The 8,903-nt window shown below is 41.3% G+C and overlaps 1 non-coding gene across 1 annotated transcript; it reads right to left on the bottom strand.

Annotated features, from left to right (window-relative positions):
* Positions 1-229: 229 nt before the first annotated feature.
* LOC112780364 (small nucleolar RNA R71) lies at positions 230-337 on the bottom strand. Its single transcript, XR_003191206.1, has one exon. It is a non-coding gene; the product is annotated as a small nucleolar RNA R71 (small nucleolar RNA).
* Positions 338-8,903: the final 8,566 nt, after the last annotated feature.

The raw sequence follows: 8,903 nt of genomic DNA, 5'->3' as shown, positions 1-8,903 counted from the left end.
ACTTCCATCTGAAGATCCTTTTCAGTTTTTAACTGAATTCTTGCAGATCTGTGATACTGTTAAGACCAATGGGGTTGATCCCGAGGTCTACAGGCTCATGCTTTTCCCGTTTGCTGTGAGAGACAGAGCTAGAATATGGTTGGATTCTCAACCTAAAGATAGCCTGAACTCTTGGGATAAGCTGGTCAAGGCTTTCTTAGCCAAGTTCTTTCCTCCTCAAAAGCTGAGTAAGCTTAGAGTTGATGTTCAAACCTTCAGACAGAAAGAAGGTGAATCCCTCTATGAAGCTTGGGAGAGATATAAGCAACTGACCAAAAAGTGTCCTTCTGACATGCTTTCAGAATGGACCATCCTGGATATATTCTATGATGGTCTGTCTGAATTAGCTAAGATGTCATTGGATACTTCTGCAGGTGGATCCATTTACCTAAAGAAAACGCCTGCAGAAGCTCAAGAACTCATTGACATGGTTGCAAATAACCAGTTCATGTACACTTCTGAGAGGAATCCTGTGAGTAATGGGACGCCTCAGAAGAAGGGAGTTCTTGAAATTGATACTCTGAATGCCATATTGGCTCAGAATAAAATATTGACTCAACAAGTCAATATAATTTTTCAGAGTCTGAATGGAATGCAAACTGCATCCAACAGTACTCAAGAGGCATCTTCTGAGGAAGAAGCTTATGATCCTGAGAACCCTGTAATAGCAGAGGTAAATTACATGGGTGAATCCTATGAAAACACCTATAACCCCTCATGGAGAAATCACCCAAATTTCTCATGGAAGGATCAACAAAAGCCTCAACAAGGCTTTAATAATGGTGGAAGAAACAGGTTTAACAATAGTACACCTTTTCCATCATCCACTCAGCAACAGACAGAGAATTCTGAGCAGAATCCATCTAGCTTAGCAAATTTAGTCTCTGATCTATCTAAGGCCACTCTGAGTTTCATGAATGAAACAAGGACATCCATTAGAAATTTGGAGGCACAAGTGGGCCAGCTGAGTAAGAAGATCACTGAAACCCCTCCTAGTACTCTCCCAAGCAATACAGAAGAGAACCCAAAGAGGGATTGCAAGGCCATTGATATAACCATCATGGCCGAATCCAAGGAGGAAGCGGAGGATGTGAATCCCAAGGAGGAAGACCTCCTGGGACGTCCAGTGATCAACAAGGAGTTTCCCTTTGAGGAACCAAAGGAATCTAAGGCTCATTTAGAGACCATAGAGATTCCATTGAACCTCCTTATGCCCTTCATGAGCTCTGATGAGTATTCTTCTTCTGAAGAGAATGAGGATGTTACTGAAGAGCAAGTTGCCAAGTACCTTGGTGCAATCATGAAGCTGAATACCAAACTATTTGGTAATGAGACTTGGGGAGATGAACCTCCCCTGTTCACCAATGAACTAAATGCATTGGATCAACTGAGATTGCCTCAGAAGAAACAGGATCCTGGAAAGTTCCTAATACCTTGTACCATAGGCACCATGACCTTTGAGAAGGATCTATGTGACCTGGGGTCAGGAATAAACCTCATGCCACTCTCTGTAATGGAGAAACTGGGAATCTTTGAGGTACAAGCTGCTAGAATCTCATTAGAGATGGCAGACAATTCCAGAAAACAGGCTTATGGACAAGCAGAGGACATGTTAGTAAAGGTTGAAGGCCTTTACATCCCTGCTGATTTCATAATCCTAGATACTGGGAAGGATGAGGATGAATCCATCATCCTTGGAAGACCCTTCATAGCCACAGCAAGAGCTGTGATTGATGTGGACAGAGGAGAATTGATCCTTCAACTAAATGAGGTCAACCTTGTGTTTAAAACTCAAGGATCTCTATCTGTAACCATGGAGAGGAAGCATGAAAGGCTTTTCTCACTGCAGAGTCAACCAGAGCCCCCACAGTCAAACTCTAAGTTTGGTGTTGGGAGGCCACAACCAAACTTTAAGTTTGGTATTGAACTCCCATATCCAAACTCTAAGTTTGGTGTTGGGAAGTCTCAACAATGATCTGAACATCTGTGAGGCTCCATGAGAGCTCACTGTCAAGCTATTGACATTAAAGAAGCGCTTGTTGGGAGGCAACCCAATTTTTATTTATCTAATTTTATTTTTATTCTTATTGTTCTTTCATGTTTTATTAGGGTCATGATCATGTGAAGTCACAAAATAAATAGAAAAATCAAAAACAGAATCAAAAATAGCAGAAGAAAAATCACACCCTGGAGGAAGGGCTTACTGGCGTTTAAACGCCAGTAAGGAGCATCTGGCTGGCGTTCAACACCAGAACAGAGCATGGATCTGCCGTTGAATGCCAGAAACAAGCAGCATCCTGGCGTTCAGACGCCAGGAATGCACACTGAGGAAAGCTGGCGCTGAACGCCAGAAACAAGCATAGAACTGGCATTCAATGCCAGAAACATGCTGCATCTGGGCGTTGAACGCCCAGAACAAGCATCAATTCGGCGTTTAAACGCCAGAATTGCATGCAAAGGCATTTTACATGCCTCAATGGTGCAAGAATGTAAATCCTTGACACCTCAGGATCTGTGGACCCCATGGGATCATCTCAGCATCTGTGGACCCCACAGGATCTCCACCTACCTCCACTTATACTCTCCCCTCTTCTCATTCATCCTCTCTTCCCAATAAACACCTTTCCCCAAAACCCTTCACCAATCACCTCAATCTCTCTCTTCCCTATTACCCATTCACCACTCACATCCATCCACTCTTCCCCATAAACCTACCTCATAAACCCCACCTACCTTCAAAATTCAAAATCACTTTCCCACCCCATATGGCCGAACCTTAACCCCTCTCCCTCCACTATATAAACCTCTCCATTCTTCTTCATTATCACACAACACAACCCTCTCATCCCCTTCTTGGCCGAAACACAACCCTCTTTCCCTCTCTTCCATATCTTCTTCTTCTTCTTCTTTTCTTTCTTCTCTTGCTCGAGGGCGAGCAATATTCTAAGTTTGATGTGGTAAAAGCATAAGCTTTTTGTTTTTTCATTACCATTGATGGCACCTAAGACCGGAGAATTCTCTAGAAAAGGGAAAGGAAAGACAAAAGCTTCCACCTCCGAGTCATGGGAGATGGAAAGATTCATCTCCAAAGCCCATCAAGACCACTTCTATGATGTTGTGGCCAAGAAGAAGGTGATCCCCGAGGTCCCTTTCAAACTCAAGAAAAATGAGTATCCGGAGATCCGACATGAGATCCAAAGAAGAGGTTGGGAAGTTCTAACAAACCCCATCCAACAAGTCGGAATTCTAATGGTTCAAGAGTTCTATGCTAATGCATGGATCACTAGGAACCATGATCAAAGTAAGAACCCAAACCCAAAGAATTATCTCACCATGGTTCGGGGGAAATACTTAGATTTTAGTCCGAAAAATGTGAGGTTGGCGTTCAACTTGCCAATGATGGAAGAGAACGCACGCCCCTACACAAGGAGAGTCAACTTTGATCAAAGGTTGGACCAAGTCCTCATGGACATATGTGTGGAAGGAGCTCAATGGAAGATTGACTCAAAAGGCAAACCAGTTCAACTGAGAAGACAGGACCTTAAGCCTGTAGCTAGAGGATGGTTGGAGTTCATTCAACGCTCAATCATTCCCACTAGCAACCGGTCTGAAGTTACTATAGACCGGGCCATCATGATCCATAGCATCATGATTGGAGAAGAAGTGGAAGTTCATGAGATTATACCTCAAGAACTCTACAAGGTGGCTGACAAGTCCTCCACTATGGCAAGGTTAGCCTTTCCTCACCTCATTTGCCACCTATGCAATTCGGCTAGGATTAACATAGAGGGAGATATCCTCATTGAAGAGGACAAGCCCATCATTAAGAAAATGATGGAGCAAACAAGAGAGCCTATTCATGGATCTCAAGAGACGCATGAAGAAGCTCATCACCAAGAAATCCCTGAGATGCCTCAAGGGATGCACTTTCCTCCACAGAATTTTTGGGAGCAAATCAACACCTCCCTAGGAGAATTAAGTTCCAACATGGGACAATTAAGGGTGGAACATCAAGATCACTCCATCATCCTCCATGAAATTAGAGAAGATCAAAGAGCAATGAGGGAGGAGCAACAAAGATAAGGAAGAGACATAGAAGAGCTCAAGGACATCATTGGTTCCTCAAGAAGGAAATGCCACCATCACTAAGGTGGACTCATTCCTTGTTCTCAAATTTTCTGTTTTTCGTTTTCTTTATGTTAAGTGCTTATCTATGTTAGTGTCTTATTACATGATCATCAGTATTTAGTAACTTTGTCTTAAAGTTATGAATGTCCTATGAATCCATCACCTCTCTTAAATGAAAAATGTTTTTAATTCAAAAGAACAAGAAGTACATGAGTTTTGAATTTATCCTTGAACTTAGTTTAATTATATTGATGTGGTGACAATACTTTTTGTTTTCTAAATGAATGCTTGAACAGTGCATATGTCTTTTGAAGTTGTTGTTTATGAATGTTAAATATGATGGCTCTTGAAAGAATGATGACAAGGAGACATGTTATTTGATAATCTGAAAAATCATAAAAATGATTCTTGAAGCAAGAAAAAGCAGTGAATACAAAGCTTGCAGGAAAAAAAATGCGAAAAAAAAAGAGAAAAAGAAAAAGCAAGCAGAAAAAGCCAATAGCCCTTAAAACCAAAAGGCAAGGGTAAATAAAAAGGATCCGAGGATTTGAGCATCAGTGGATAGGAGGGCCTAAAGGAATAAAATCCTGGCCTAAGCGGCTAAACTAAGCTGTCCCTAACCATGTGCTTGTGGCGTGAAGGTGTCAAGTGAAAACTTGAGACTGAGCGGTTAAAGTCAAGGTCCAAAGCAAAAGCAGAGTGTGCTTAAGAACCCTGGACACCTCTAATTGGGGACTTTAGCAAAGCTGAGTCACAATCTAAAAAGGTTCACCCAGTTATGTGTCTGTGGCATTTATGTATCCGGTGGTAATACTGGAAAACAAAGTGCTTAGGGCAACGGCCAAGACTCATAAAGTAGCTGTGTTCAAGAATCAACATACTGAACTAGGAGAATCAATAACACTATCTGAACTCTGAGTTTCTATAGATGCCAATCATTCTGAACTTCAATAGATAAAGTGAGATGCCAAAACTATTCAAGAGGCAAAAAGCTACAAGTCCCGCTCATCTGATTGGAGCTAAGTTTCATTGATAGTTTAGAATTTATAGTATATTCTCTTCTTTTTATCCTATTTGATTTTCAGTTGCTTGGGGACAAGCAACAATTTAAGTTTGGTGTTGTGATGAGCGGATAATTTATACGCTTTTTGGCATTGTTTTTAGTATGTTTTTAGTAGGATCTAGTTACTTTTAGGGATGTTTTTATTAGTTTTTATGTTAAATTCACATTTTTGGACTTTACTATGAGTTTGTGTATTTTTCTGTGATTTCAGGTATTTTCTAGCTGAAATTGAGGGACTTGAGCAAAAATCAGATTCAGAGGTTGAAGAAGGACTGCTGATGCTGTTGGATTCTGACCTCCCTGCACTCAAAGTGGAATTTATGGAGCTACAGAACTCCAAATGGTGCGCTTCCAATTGCGTTGGAAAGTAGACATCCAGGGATTTCCAGAAATATATAATAGTCCATACTTTGTCTGAGTTTAGATGACGCAAAAGGGCGTTGAACGCCAGTTCTACGCTGCAGTCTAGAGTTAAACGCCAGAAACACGTCACGAACCAGAGTTGAACGCCAAAAACACGTTACAACTTGGCGTTCAACTCCAAAAGAAGCCTCTGCACGTGTAAACTTCAAGCTCAGCCCAAGCACACACCAAGTGGGCCCCGGAAGTGGATTTATGCATCAATTACTTACTTCTGTAAACCCTAGTAGCTAGTTTAGTATAAATAGAACTTTTTACTATTGTATTTACATGATCGGATGATCTTTAGTTTCATCTATTGATCACGTTTGGGGGGGTTGGCCATTCGGCCATGCCTGAACCTTCATCACTTATGTATTTTCAACGGTAGAGTTTCTGCACTCCATAGATTAAGGTGTGGAGCTCTGCTGTTCCTCATGATTTAATGCAAAGTACTACTGTTTTTCTATTCAATTCAACTTATTCCACTTCTAAGATATCCATTCGCACCCAAGAACATGATGAATGTGATGATTATGTGACGCTCATCATCATTCTCACTTATGAACGCGTGCCTGACAACCACTTCCGTTCTACATGCAAACAAGCTAGAATGAGTATTTCTTAGATATCTAATACAGAGGACCGAGTCCGAGATATTAGAATCTTCGTGGTATAAGTTAGAACCCATGGATGGCCATTCCTGAGATCCGGAAAGTCTAAACCTTGTCTGTGGTATTCCGAATAGGATCTGGGAAGGGATGGCTGTGACGAACTTCAAACTCGCGAGTGCTGGGCGTAGTGACAGACGCAAAAAGAGGGTGAATCCTATTCCAGTATGATCGAGAACCTCCAGATGATTAGTCGTGCCGTGACAGAGCATTTAGACCTTTTTTCACAGAGAGGATGGGATGTAGCCATTGACAACGGTGATGCCTTACAGAAAGCTTGCCATGGAAAGGAGTAGGAATGATTGGATGAAGACAGCAGGAAAGCAGAGGTTCAGAGGAATGAAAGCATCTCTATACGCTTATCTGAAATTCTCACCAATGATTTACATAAGTATCTCTATCTTTATTTTCTGTTTATTTATTATTATTATCTCCAAAACTCCATACCCATTTGATATCCGCCTGACTGATATTTACAAGATGACCATAGCTTGCTTCATACCAACAATCTCCGTGGGATCGACCCTTACTCACGTAAGGTTTTATTACTTGGACGACCCAGTGCACTTGCTGGTTAGTTGTATCAAAGTTGTGAATGAAAAACGATTTATTAAGACGTGCGTACTGAGTTTTTGGCGCCGTTGCCTGAGATCACAATTTTGTGCACCAATGCTCCTTACTGGCGTTTAAACACCAGTAAGTCCTTCCTCCAGGGTGTGATTTTTCTTTTGCTGTTTTTGATTTTGTTTTTAATTTTTGTATTTATTTTGTGACTCCACATGATCATGAACCTAATAAAACATGAAAGAACAATGAAAATAAAAATAAAATTAGATAAATAAAAATTGGGTTGCCTCCCAACAAGCGCTTCTTTAATGTCAATAGCTTGACAGTGGGCTCTCATGGAGCCACACAGGTGATCAGGTCAATTTTATAGACTCCTAACACCAAACTTAGAGTTTGGATATGGGAGTTCAACACCATACTTAGAGTTTGGCTGAGGCCTCCCAACACCAAACTTAGAGTTTGACTGTGGGGGCTTTAGTTGACTTTGAACTGAGAGAAGCTTCTCATGCTTTCTCTCCATGGTTACAGAAGGAGATCCTTGAGTTTTAAACACAAGGTTGTCCTTATTTAGTTGGAGGACCAACTCTCCTCTATCTACATCAATCACAGCTCTTGCTGTGGCTAGGAAAGGTCTTCCAAGGATGATGTATTCATCCTCATCCTTTCCAGTGTCTAGGATTATGAAATCAGCAGGGATGTAAAGGCCTTCAACCTTTACTAACACATCCTCTACTTGTCCATAAGCCTGTTTCATGGATTTTTCTGCCATCTCTAATAAGAATTTGGAAGCCTGTACCTCAAAGATTCCCAGTTTCTCCATTACAGAGAGTGGCATGAGGTTTACCCCTGACCCAAGGTCACATAGAGCCTTCTCAAAGGTCATGGTGCATATGGTACAAGGTATTAGGAACTTTCCAGGATCCTGTTTCTTCTAAGGTAATGTCAGTTGATCCAGATCACTCAGTTCATTGATGAGCACGGGAGGTTCATCTTCCCAAGTCTCATTACCAAATAATTTGGCATTCAGCTTCATGATTGCACCAATGTACTTGGCAACTTGCTCTTCAGTAACATCCTCATTCTCTTCAGAAGAAGAATACTCATCAGAGCTCATGAAGGGCATAAGGAGGTTCAATGGAATCTCTATGGTCTCTAGATGAGCCTCAGATTCCTTTGGTTCCTCAAGGGGAAACTCCCTGTTGATCACTGGACGTCCCAGGAGGTCTTCCTCACTGGGATTCACGTCCTCTCCCTCCCTTGTGGGTTCGGCCATGATTGATATATCAATGGCCTTGCACTCTCTCTTTGGATTCTCTTCTGTATTATTTGGGAGAGTACTAGGAGGTGTTTCAGTGATTTTCTTACAAAGCTGGCTCACTTGTGCCTCCAAATTTCTTATGGAAGACCTTGTTTCACTCATGAAACTTAGAGTAGCCTTGGACAGATCAGAGACTAAGTTTGCTAAATTAGAGGTATTTTGTTCAGAGTTCTCTGTCTGTTGCTGAGAAGATGATGGAAAAGGCTTGCTATTGCTAAACCTGTTTCTTCCACCATTATTAAAGCCTTGTTAAGGCTTTTGTTGATCCTTCCATGAGAGATTTGGATGATTTCTCCATGAGGGATTATAGGTGTTTCCATAAGGTTCACCCATGTAATTCACCTCTGCTATTGCAGGGTTCTCAGGATCATAAGCTTCTTCCTCAGAAGATGCCTCTTGAGTACTGTTGGATGATTCCTTCAATCCATTCAGACTCTGAGAGATCATATTGACTTGCTGAATCAATATTTTATTCTGAGCCAATATGGCATTCAGAGTATCAATTTCAAGAACTCCCTTCTTCTGAGGCATCCCATTATTTACAGAATTTCTCTCGGAAGTATACATGAATTGATTATTTGTAACCATGTCAATAAGTTCTTGAGCTTCTGCAGGCGTTTTCTTTTAGGTGAATGGATCCACCTGCAGAATGGTCCAGTGACATCTTGGAGAACTCAGACAGACCATAATAGAATATATCCAGAATGGTCCATTCTGA

The sequence above is a fragment of the Arachis hypogaea genome, chromosome 19 (genome assembly GCF_003086295.3).
Source record: "Arachis hypogaea cultivar Tifrunner chromosome 19, arahy.Tifrunner.gnm2.J5K5, whole genome shotgun sequence".
Taxonomy (NCBI): Eukaryota; Viridiplantae; Streptophyta; class Magnoliopsida; order Fabales; family Fabaceae; genus Arachis; species Arachis hypogaea.
Note: the sequence above shows the minus strand (reverse complement) of the source record. Positions and strands in the feature narration are given on the sequence as shown.